Source organism: Schistocerca piceifrons, chromosome 1 (assembly GCF_021461385.2).
Source record: "Schistocerca piceifrons isolate TAMUIC-IGC-003096 chromosome 1, iqSchPice1.1, whole genome shotgun sequence".
Taxonomy (NCBI): domain Eukaryota; kingdom Metazoa; phylum Arthropoda; class Insecta; order Orthoptera; family Acrididae; genus Schistocerca; species Schistocerca piceifrons.
The window spans coordinates 327,578,260-327,588,903 of NC_060138.1; the positions used below are offsets into that span (position 1 = coordinate 327,578,260).

At 35.4% G+C, this 10,644-nt stretch overlaps 1 protein-coding gene across 1 annotated transcript in view; it reads left to right on the forward strand.

Annotated features, from left to right (window-relative positions):
• The window catches only part of LOC124788262 (oxysterol-binding protein-related protein 1-like), a 421,041-nt gene extending 413,330 nt beyond the window's left edge, over positions 1-7,711 (forward strand). Inside the window, exon 25 of the mRNA XM_047255469.1 lies at positions 4,281-7,711. The gene's annotated coding sequence lies outside the window, so the exon portion shown is untranslated. The remainder of the gene's footprint in view (positions 1-4,280) is intronic.
• Positions 7,712-10,644: the final 2,933 nt, after the last annotated feature.

The window sequence follows — 10,644 nt, forward strand, 5'->3', positions numbered from 1 at the left end:
TTAAGCCAAATGGGAATACTGGAAATTTGTCTGATTTTCCTTCAAATAAGAAGGTTGTGCAAGATCTTGAATCTTTATATAATGGCACCTGTCCATAATCCATGGTTATGTCCATAGAGATAAAGAATTTTACTTGTTCAAACTTCATCAACAATTCTTCAATGCTTTTTGGGCATTCTCTTTCACTCTCATATGTTTATTTAGCATCCTGGCATGCAACACCAGGTGTACTCCTCCAGCTGGTTTTCATGTTGCAAACAAATAATTGTTTTATACACTTTGACGCTGTTCCAACTTTTGAACTACTACCTACATCAGTGACCTTAGGTTCATGGTGATCGACTGAGGTTTACAAAACGTTATTGTGTTTTCCTTTATTTTAAAATTGCATACAAACTCTGCTATTACTCCTATCATCTGGTGATATTTAAGTAAAATAGCCTGTAGTTAAGGCATTAGGTTTCCAAGACTACCTGTATTTGTTCCATATGTTAATTTACTTCCTCTTTTGTGCTATCCACAATCACTGTTTTAGTTGTAACTATTAAATGAATGTGATCTACCTATATGTTGTATGAAGGTGTGGCTGAATTATTTTTTGTGTGGTAGTACCACCCATGTGCTGTTTTCACCCATCCAACATAATGTATTGATCTTAAAATTTAAGGATCCCTGGTGGGCTAAACTTAAATTTAAACTGGGTACTATCAGTAATGTCTGCAAAAGCATAAATTTACATACGATTATAGGTAATCTAATTTCTTCTTTAACCAGTTTACCTTTGCTTTCAGTTACGCCTACTACATAAACACCTGTCACTGATAGTACAGGGCAACTAAGTTCATGCTGAAATGTGGATACTAATTCCTGAGTGCTATAGGGATTTCATTTCTGAAATCTAGGTGAATTTCTACCTCTGTTCCAAATACTTCACATACGACTATCAGCCTGATCTGTTCTTCATTGTTGTTTTCTTCTTCCTCTATTAGCCATTCCTTTTTAGGTTCTTAATGTGTAAGTGTGACTTGCATTTCTCCCCATGGGCCTATAGTTGCATTGTTGTGTCCTGGGGCCTGGCCTCTGCCTCAGAACATTCGCTGTTCCCCGAAATGGAACTCAAAAATGATCTGTCTGATGAGACCTGGTTATCTCTGCTATTTATGCTATTAGACATCAACACCAGACAGTGATTATCTGCTTGGTTATCTCCTAGGTTATTTCTCCAACTGTTGTTTTGCTTATTAATTTAACAAAACTTTCTTTAATTTTTTCCTTTGGAATTTGAAGGGGTAACAGTTTCCATAATTTTATGGACGAAAGAAAGCAAGGTGAGAAGCAGGAGGGAGTGTTGGGGAAGAGTGCCTGACAGTTCGAAGAGAGGCAGCAGGTGTGTGAAATAGGAATGCACCAGGGAGAGGCAGCAAGCATGCAACACATGGACAGGAATGTGACACATGGGCACCGGAGCTGATGAGTTCATGCAATGCTCTGTGACAATGATGTGAGGAATGGATTGAGAAGATGTGTAGGTTAGAGGGAGAGGAGACTCTTGGGTAGAGGATGTGGATGCAGTGAGCCAATAGAAATTGAGGCTACTGGGATAGTGGAAACAAAGGAAGTGTTGCATGGATATAACTTCAGTGTACGTAGTTAAAAAAGCTGATGCTGTGGGGAAGAATCCAGATGGCATAGTTTGTGAAGCAGCCATTTAACTCGAGCATGCCGTGATTAGCAGCATGTTCCACTATTGGAAGGTCAACACAGAAGGTGTTTAAATTCAGAAGAGTGCTCCTGGAGCCACGCTGTAGAAATTCTGGATGTGTGGGGTGTCACATTGTCCTGCTTGAATTGCCCAGGTCCGTCGGAATGTACAATGGATGTGAATGGATGCAGGTGATCAGACAGGATTCTTACTTACATGTCACATGTCAGAGTCATATCTAGACATATCAGGCATCCCATATCACTTCAACTGCAGATTTGATGTTTTACCAGATTCCTGATATTCACGATACACTCATGAAATGGTTGTATGGGAAAATTCCCCGCTTCATCGCCACCTAGGAGATGCTGTGTTCCACTGCTCATGCGCTGACTATAAAACCACATTCAGAGTCACTTAAATCTTTATAACCTGCCAGTGTAGCAGCAGTAACTGATCTAACAAATGCACCAGACACTTGTTGTTTTATATAGGTGTTGCCGTCTGTAGCGCTTTATCTTGCCTGTTTGCACATCTCTGTATTTGAATATGCATGCCTATACCAGTTTCTTTGACACTTCAGTATATAATAAAATCTGGAGCACAGCCATGGGCACCTGCATGGTGCTCTCTAGTGCCAGACTGTTCAAGGGTCATCTAGAGAAAACATTCATAGCTACCTGAAACCCCAATCCTCTTGTCCGGTTCATGTTTATTGATGATATCTTCATGACCTGGTGTCACAGTTAGAATACCCTATCCTAATTCCTGCACAACCTCAACACATTCACTTCACCTGGTCCTTCTCGACCCACTGTGTCAATTTCCTGGGTGTGACCTTTACCTTTCTGATGGCTCCATCCACACCTTCATCCATATTAAGCACACTAACCATCAACAGCACCTGCATTTTGACAGTTGTCATCCCTTCCATACCAAAAATTTGCTTCCTTGTAGCCTGCATACCAGTGGATGGTATCTGCAATGATGAGAATTTGAGCTAAATATGTTCAAATAAAATTATGCTCTGTTTTAAATGATTCTTAAGATAAATGCTTGTAAAAATTAATTTCATTATGAAAATGTTTTAATTGTTCTTTTTTTCATGTGTTAGGTGTTGTTATGTATTTGTAAGGTTATTACTTTATTGTAACTCATAATAAATTTTTGAAAGTCCACAAAACAAATACTTTATCAACTTCTGTTTGCTTCCCAAAGAACATAATCCATTTCTCATCTCTTCAGCTCTTCTTTGCTTTATGAAGGCAGCACTGTCCATAATGTGACCTAACACATCATTTTTCATCTTCACCGTTAACCTACAATATTTTGTTTTCATCTAGCCTCATCAACTGAAGTGCGACAGCATTAAGTCTTTTAATTTATTAGTTACTGTTATGGTGCACAGACTTACTTGGCCATGGCACCTGCAACACCCCCCCCCCCCCCCCCCCCCCTGCCAGATATTCACTGCAGCCATCGCCTTGCACCAATTGCTGTGTTTCAACAAACACATCTCCCAACTCACAGTGATATGCCTATTTTCTCATTTGCCATTGAACAGTAGTACACCTCTAAAATGAGAAAATAATGTGGAACCAGTTACTCAAGAATGGAATTGGTTGTTAACTTTAACAGTATGTATAGTTTTCCTGCGATAATGCATTTTCTACTGCATTTGTTACAGTCAGTTGTTAGTCAAATCAGGAAACAATAATGTCCCATTCTTTCTCGATTAGATCCTCTTTTCCTGTGCTGAAACAAATGTCTAGCTCTTTGGTAAAGGATGTCCATAAGTAAAGAACATGGCTGTACTGTCAACTTTTGGAATGTTGTGTAACTTTGAAGTGTAAGGGGTGATCCAAAGGTTCCCATTTTAGGGCATTGCCGTAGCAAACATGCAACATAGCATGACTCCAATGTGGATATATAAGCACCAACATTTAAGCAAGGGATTACTATTGCATGCATGACTTTCCAACACACATGCTGTAAATGCAAAAGCATGAACTATGGTGAAGTTATTACCAAATGCATCCAAACAGAACCAACATTTGCTTTCTTTTCTTGGTAGATATCCATTGGAGAATGAAAAACATTGTTGTACAGTGGTACACCAGGTTCCATATTGGTCACGATTCGAAACAGGATGCCAATCAATTTGAGAGGCTAGCGAACTTATGCCAACTAAATGGGAGACGTTTGAGTGCCTGCCCTACAGTCTTGGCCTCTCCCTATGCAATTGTTATGCCTTTGGTCACTTAAAAAGGACCTTGAAGGGTCAACGATTCCTGTCAGATAATGACATCCAGCAGGCTCTTACAGACTTCTTCATGCAGCAAGATACAATGTTTTACCACACAGTTATCTTCAGCCTGATGCATTTGTGGAAAGGGGGGAGAGGGTGATTGTCTCAGTGCTCATGGCAGTTTTGCTTGATTGACATACCAATTCTGGACTGTATGGTCTTTGCACATAAACTTTTTGATTGCCTCTTATGCATTTTTATAACTTTTTTCCATCTTTTGCATACATTTATTAAGAATGGAAAAATAATGTTGAATTTTTAATTTTCCAGCATGGTTCCTGATGGACGTCACAATGAAAATTAAAAAAAAAAAAAAAATTACACCTGAGAGTTAACAGACTACTCATAATTTGTGAGTGTGCCTAATGAATGAAAGAGGTGGGACCATTAATGTAGTAGTCTTCCAGGTATACTCTCTGCCTGGTAACTGGTGTGTTCCATTCAAATTGCTCCCGAATATTTGTGTGTGGTGATGGTGAAGACAAAATGATTATGAGTTGACATTGTAAATTATTGTGAACTGTCATAAAAATCTATGTTCTGTTGACTTATAGCATATATGTGTCTCATAGTAGGCAGCTGTTAATATGGAATGCAGTTTGTACTGTATTATTAATCAGTAATGTGTAACACAAAATGAATATGAAAATTTGATTGTGATATTACTACATCTTATGTTCACTGGTATGACAGTGATAGTGCTCAGTTGCAGGCCATTTATTTTGCGTGACATGATTTTGGTAGCTGCATTCTTCATCATTTGTGATGATCCCTCTTCCTCAGGCAGATTGTATTGTGACATAATTTCACTCTTTTAATATCTTCAGTTATTCAGTTGGTGTAAGGTTTCCTTCAGATAGCTGTGATGCTGAAGTATGTAATATTCTGAATTTGTTACAGTTTTGACATAATGTTATATTAGAACATTACAAATGGTGACATGTTAATTGTTTAGATTGATAAGGTTGTGTGAAAAAAGGTACCACTATTATTTGTAATCAGATGGAGGGTAACCAATCAATAATTTGTACTTATATATGCTTTATTTCAATGTCATTTACAAGAATTAGTGTAAAAACAGAACATTTGTTTTCTATGTAGGATGTGTTGTATGTATGTGATGTTTTAAATATGTTTACTTTCCTGTACATGGAAATATCTTATTCTTAAGAAGAAGAAAATTCTGAATGTGGGTTGATAGATCAGTTCATTATTCTTACATGTTTGTTAATACTCACTGTTGTAGACAACCTCTGTAACGCAGTTTGATTTCTGTTGATGTATATTCATTAAATTCTTCACTGTCAGCTCTAAAGCATTATATTTACTTGATAACTGTCTGTAAATGTGTGTCATAAAAAAATAATATAGTAGGTTTGAGTAATAGAAATCAGTGGTTGTAAATTAGATATACTGGTAAATATGGTTGTGTGTGGTGCTAATACCACTTTTGGCACTGGCTTTGTCCAGTCGTAGTATCAACTGTGTGGCATGTGGCATAGTCTTGCAGCTACATAAACACAATACACACTAACTGTAAATACATGTACAAAAGCTCAGCAGTGTCATTAGTAATATCAGCCATTATTGTAGTAAGATATGAGAACATTATTCTTGTTCAAACAAGACTCAAAAGATATGCAGTTTTAGTACAGTTAGTTCATGTTGCATTTGTAAATGTGCAGGTAGTCACATTAATCTGACACTGATGTTTAACTAGTCCATTAAATTTACAACTGGCCTATTGTGACTGTGTATCAGAACAATCTTAGCGGAACATTTGTATCATTAGTATGCGTTACTATTTGTCAACTGAATTTTATTTTGTACACGCAGTGCAACACATTTTGCTTTAAGTTAAAGAAATGTATTAAGTAACTTTCCAATTTATAGCTGTTGTGCAACAGAAGATTGAAATGCTTTTGCTGTGAAGTTAAGTCTAGCACACTACTGTATTGTGGTAGTGTAGTACTTAGTACAGTGCATATAAAATGTGTGTAATTTGAAGATGGTTACCCATAGGTTGCTAAACTGGTACAAACAGATACCGTCTTAGTGTCGTTACAAACTGACTAGCATTATATGCACACAAAACTGTTACAAATCTGTCAATTTGTGTGTATTACTATATTGTTGCATTAATTGACAGTACAAAGTTACAGATCATAGTTACTGATACTCAAGAGTAAGTTTTTGTGCACTAGCTGGAACAATTAGAATAAGGAAATATGCAGCTATTTTATACTGTGTTACAAGCCATATAACTAATTATTTTCATAAACTACTGCCATTGTTTCGAGCAGAATAGAAGCAACACGGGGTATAAAGTGATTAAGTAAGTAACTTAGCTAAATACTAACTCTATTTTTCATCCCATCTCTTTTCAAAGTAATTTACCATTTAATAAAATATTATACTAATAGAGATCAGAGTCTCTAAATGCACACCGTCACACCCACTCTCGAATTTCCTGTGCCTGTATCCTTCGTCTGCAAACTCATCTCCCCCTTCCATGCACACACCTCTTTCTTTGTTAGTCTTTGATACTTGACAAATTCTAATTGCTGGGGGCCATACCTTTGTCATTTTCAGTTTTTGTTCTCCTCTTCTTGAGCCTTATGAGCAGGTATCTGATTTGGGAGAAGCACTTTTTGTATTTTTTTGTGTCATTTCTTTACAGACTTCATCACATGGATGTTTGGGGCTTGAATAATGCATCTGTTGGCAAAATTCAACTTGTTTGATATCTATGGAACAAGCAGTTAACTAATTAATCATATGCTGACATGGTGCTGATAACAACTCAGGCAGTATTCCCAAGTTGTATGCAGGTTGCTGTAGTATCTGATCATAATTCAATGATTCAGTTAGTAACATTTATTTTCTTGTGCCACACTTTATATGCAGGTGTTGATTTAGGGACCCTTTGAGAAATAACATTTAAGTCTCAGTGCACAATGAACTTTCAAAGTATAGGGAAATGTTGACTTCAGGAAAGTCATTAGTATTAACTCACTTCCTGTATTATTTCTTTTAATGATAATTCCACTAATTATGTAGTTCTTCTGATTAAATATTAAGTTTCTTTTATTATCCAAGTTAAATTGCTGCTCAGACTTCCACATAATGTGTATAGGTGGTTCCTCACCTTCCTTCCAAGAATCTCTCTAAAACAAAAACTTGAATTCTGATCTTAATGTGTCACTTACACAATACCCATAAATGTGCTATTTGGTTGACACACACACACACACACACACACACACACACACACACACACACACACACACACACACACACAGAGAGAGAGAGAGAGAGAGAGAGAGAGTGAGAGTGTGTGAATATAAAATAAAGCAATGCGTTAAATTATTCAAAAGAATTCTCCTATGTAACTTATTGTTTAACACAACTAATATCAAAATAAGAGTAGTATTTTCGTAAGCTTTTTTTGCAGGTACATTGAAGATCAGTTTTTTACATAAATTTTAGACTGCATTTATAATTAATAAATAGTTTTATTGCAACAAATACTTCTGTCTGTGCACTTTGTTGAGAATCAGAGTGAAATATTGGCCATTGAGATTTCTAAGAATTGGCAATACTTTCTTTTTATAAAGATTCATGTTGTAGGTGCAGTCTCTCTGCAATCATGTAATTATTTTTAATAAGGACTGTTTTCACTAGCAAGTTATTTCTGTCTGGAATAGTATTTATAATTTCTAAGAATTGGCAATACTTTCTTTTTATAAAGATCATATTGTAGATGCAGTCTCTCTGCAATCGTGTAATTATTTTTAATAAAGACTGTTTACACTAGCAGGCTATTTCTGTCTGGAATTGTATTTATAATTTTTCCATAAAGACTAGTAACAGCACTTGTATGAAACTACAAGCTTCAACAAGAAAAAACCAACATAAGCAATAATTGGAGTCAAATACTTGATGAGACTAATTTTTCCATAAAGACTAGTAACAGCACTTGTATGAACTACAAGCTTCAACAAGAAAAAACCAACATAAGCAATAATTGGAGTCAAATACTTGATGAGACTACAACTGAGTACAAAAGATTTGTCAGCCACTTCCATTGTAAACTACTGGTTGTTGGTACGCACCATGTAGCCGAGATGCTGAGTCCACAGATAGGCTACACAAAAGCACGACTTCACAATTAAAGCTTTTGGCCATTGTACTTCATCAACAATAGACACACATGCAAACGCGCGTTTGCGTTGCGCGTTTTGCATGCCCCCCCCCCCCCCCCACACACACACACATGCAAATGCAACTCAGAGCTTTAATTGTGAGAGTCTTTCTGTTGTGCCTCTATGCAACTCAGCATCTCTGCTATACAGTGAGTAGCAACTTTCTTTCTCATAATAGTGTTACATTCAATCCTGGATTTTCCATTGTTTGATTTTTGTAACTACTGGTTGTTATTTCTATATATGTTATACTGACTGAGGTGGATGCTACGTTAAAACAGTAATTTCATTTTAGCAAATAAGTTATATTGTGTTCATGTTCAGGTGACGTCTCCAATTTTTTTAAAAATTAAATTCATTGCATGTACAAGAACATTATGTCATAAAAAAGAAAGCAATTATTCAACTGCACTGGGCATACAGTTCTTTTCTCTTTTCCTTTAGTTATGTATTGAAAATCTCCAGCCAATTCCCTGCACCATTTATTTGAGAACATTTCAAACAAATATTAAAGTCAATTAATCAAGTGAGATGTGTGAAATTACTTCAGTGCTGTTTTGTAAATATATTTTGACAATTACTTGTCTCAATCTGATTTGCAGATAGTGTAGGATTTAACACTTGTTCACCTCTTACTTTAGCTGTTATTCTAACTCTGAAAGTTAAGTTTTCTTGAGGACTTTTCATTCATATCTATGCAATTTATGTACTGTAGCAACTAGAACTGTGTGTTAGATCAGTTGCAGACATCATGTGTGGGGTTTTAATAGCCCTCAAGAAATGTCTCTATGTCAAGAAGGGGGCACATTAAATTTCACAGTTGGTAATAAATTGTAGATCTCACACATTTGTTGTATCATTATATGTTTTCTACCGAATATGGTTTGTAATATATACTTTGAGTTTCTATATTTTAACTATTTTTCTCTAGACATAGACATGCAGTCTTATATGTTTTATTGGTCTACTGTGAATACTGGCAATCTAAATTTTGTATTCTTTTTTATTTTATCTGTGTCAATATCACTGGCACAAAAATCTCAAAAAATATCTAACCTTTTCTTGTGTGATTTACTACCGAATGTTAATACTGATCTGAAATGAATAATTTCATAGATTCTAGTTTAATAATTATGAATTAATCAGCTTTTTTAAAATAATTTATCAACTCCAGCTCTGAAATTAAAAACATCTTGAAAAGACCAGAGGCCAAAATGTCAGGTTCAAAATGTTTGTGGGAAGCTCAGAGCTCAGAAAGTTACATGAACTTTGGTACATTTTTGACAAATTTTTGTATTGCTGGGGTGAAATGAAGAAACATTCTGGAGAATCAAAGATAATTTTATATTCAATAGTAATAGTTGGATGTTGATGTGCAGTGTTGGAACTACAGCCATTTTTCAGTTGTGCTAGGTTTTTTGTGGCAGAAATTTTATTAATGCAAAAAACACTTTTTGAATTGTTTGACTGTATACATTTCATTACTGTATCTACACATTCCCATGTTTCTAACATTCATAACACTTGTAAATTTTAAGGTAGTCTTGCCTTTTTATTTGATATTACTTGTTTTTATATTGTCTAAATGATATAGTAGCAACAACTTTTCCATACATGTCACCAGGCAAACTTTTCTGTATGTATAGGCAAATTGTATAATCTGTGCACAATTTCTGTGGCAGAAAGAATTGTCATTCTAAAGAACAGCAAATACACTGAGATTAAGTGATAAATAGGAAAAAAATATTTAAAATATGGGCTGCTAATGATGTGGTTATTGTGTAATATGATCACAATCAGCAGAAAGTGCTTCTCCTCATGTATGAATTTGTGTAAATTTAGGGAAAATTGTACAAAGTAGTGTCAGTTTTGTAGTATCAAAGTGCTTGTTAATGCAGTTTATATTCTTATTAAAATGAAGATGTTATGTACATATCTGTTATTGAAGTTTAAGTTGACAAGAACAGAGCAATAAAGTACTGTAATGGAAATACAATGTTCCTTATTGGTAGAGGGATGATAGTGCAAATATATGCATGTTGATGGCTTAAAAAAGGTTGATTTATTTTGGACTTTATCAATTCATTGAATCCTATTGCGAATTGTGTTTTATTCATCTCATCATGTACATTGAAGTTTACGCTATGAATGAGAGCAAACTGTTTTGGGCTTGGTGGGAATATTTTACGTTGAAATCAATTCTGTGTTGACAGGTAGAAACAAACCAATAATCATCTGTGTTCTTTATTTGTTGTTAATATTTAACAACGTGTTGCTAATTCTCCTTTGTTATGCATGTTGAACCTTTACTAGCATTTAAGTCTACATTTCACGTTCAAAAAAGAACCATAATATTTTCGTGAACAATATTGGTGTTGATTTTGGGTGATGATAAAAAGATTGAGAGAAGGCAGCAGTCATTTCTGCAT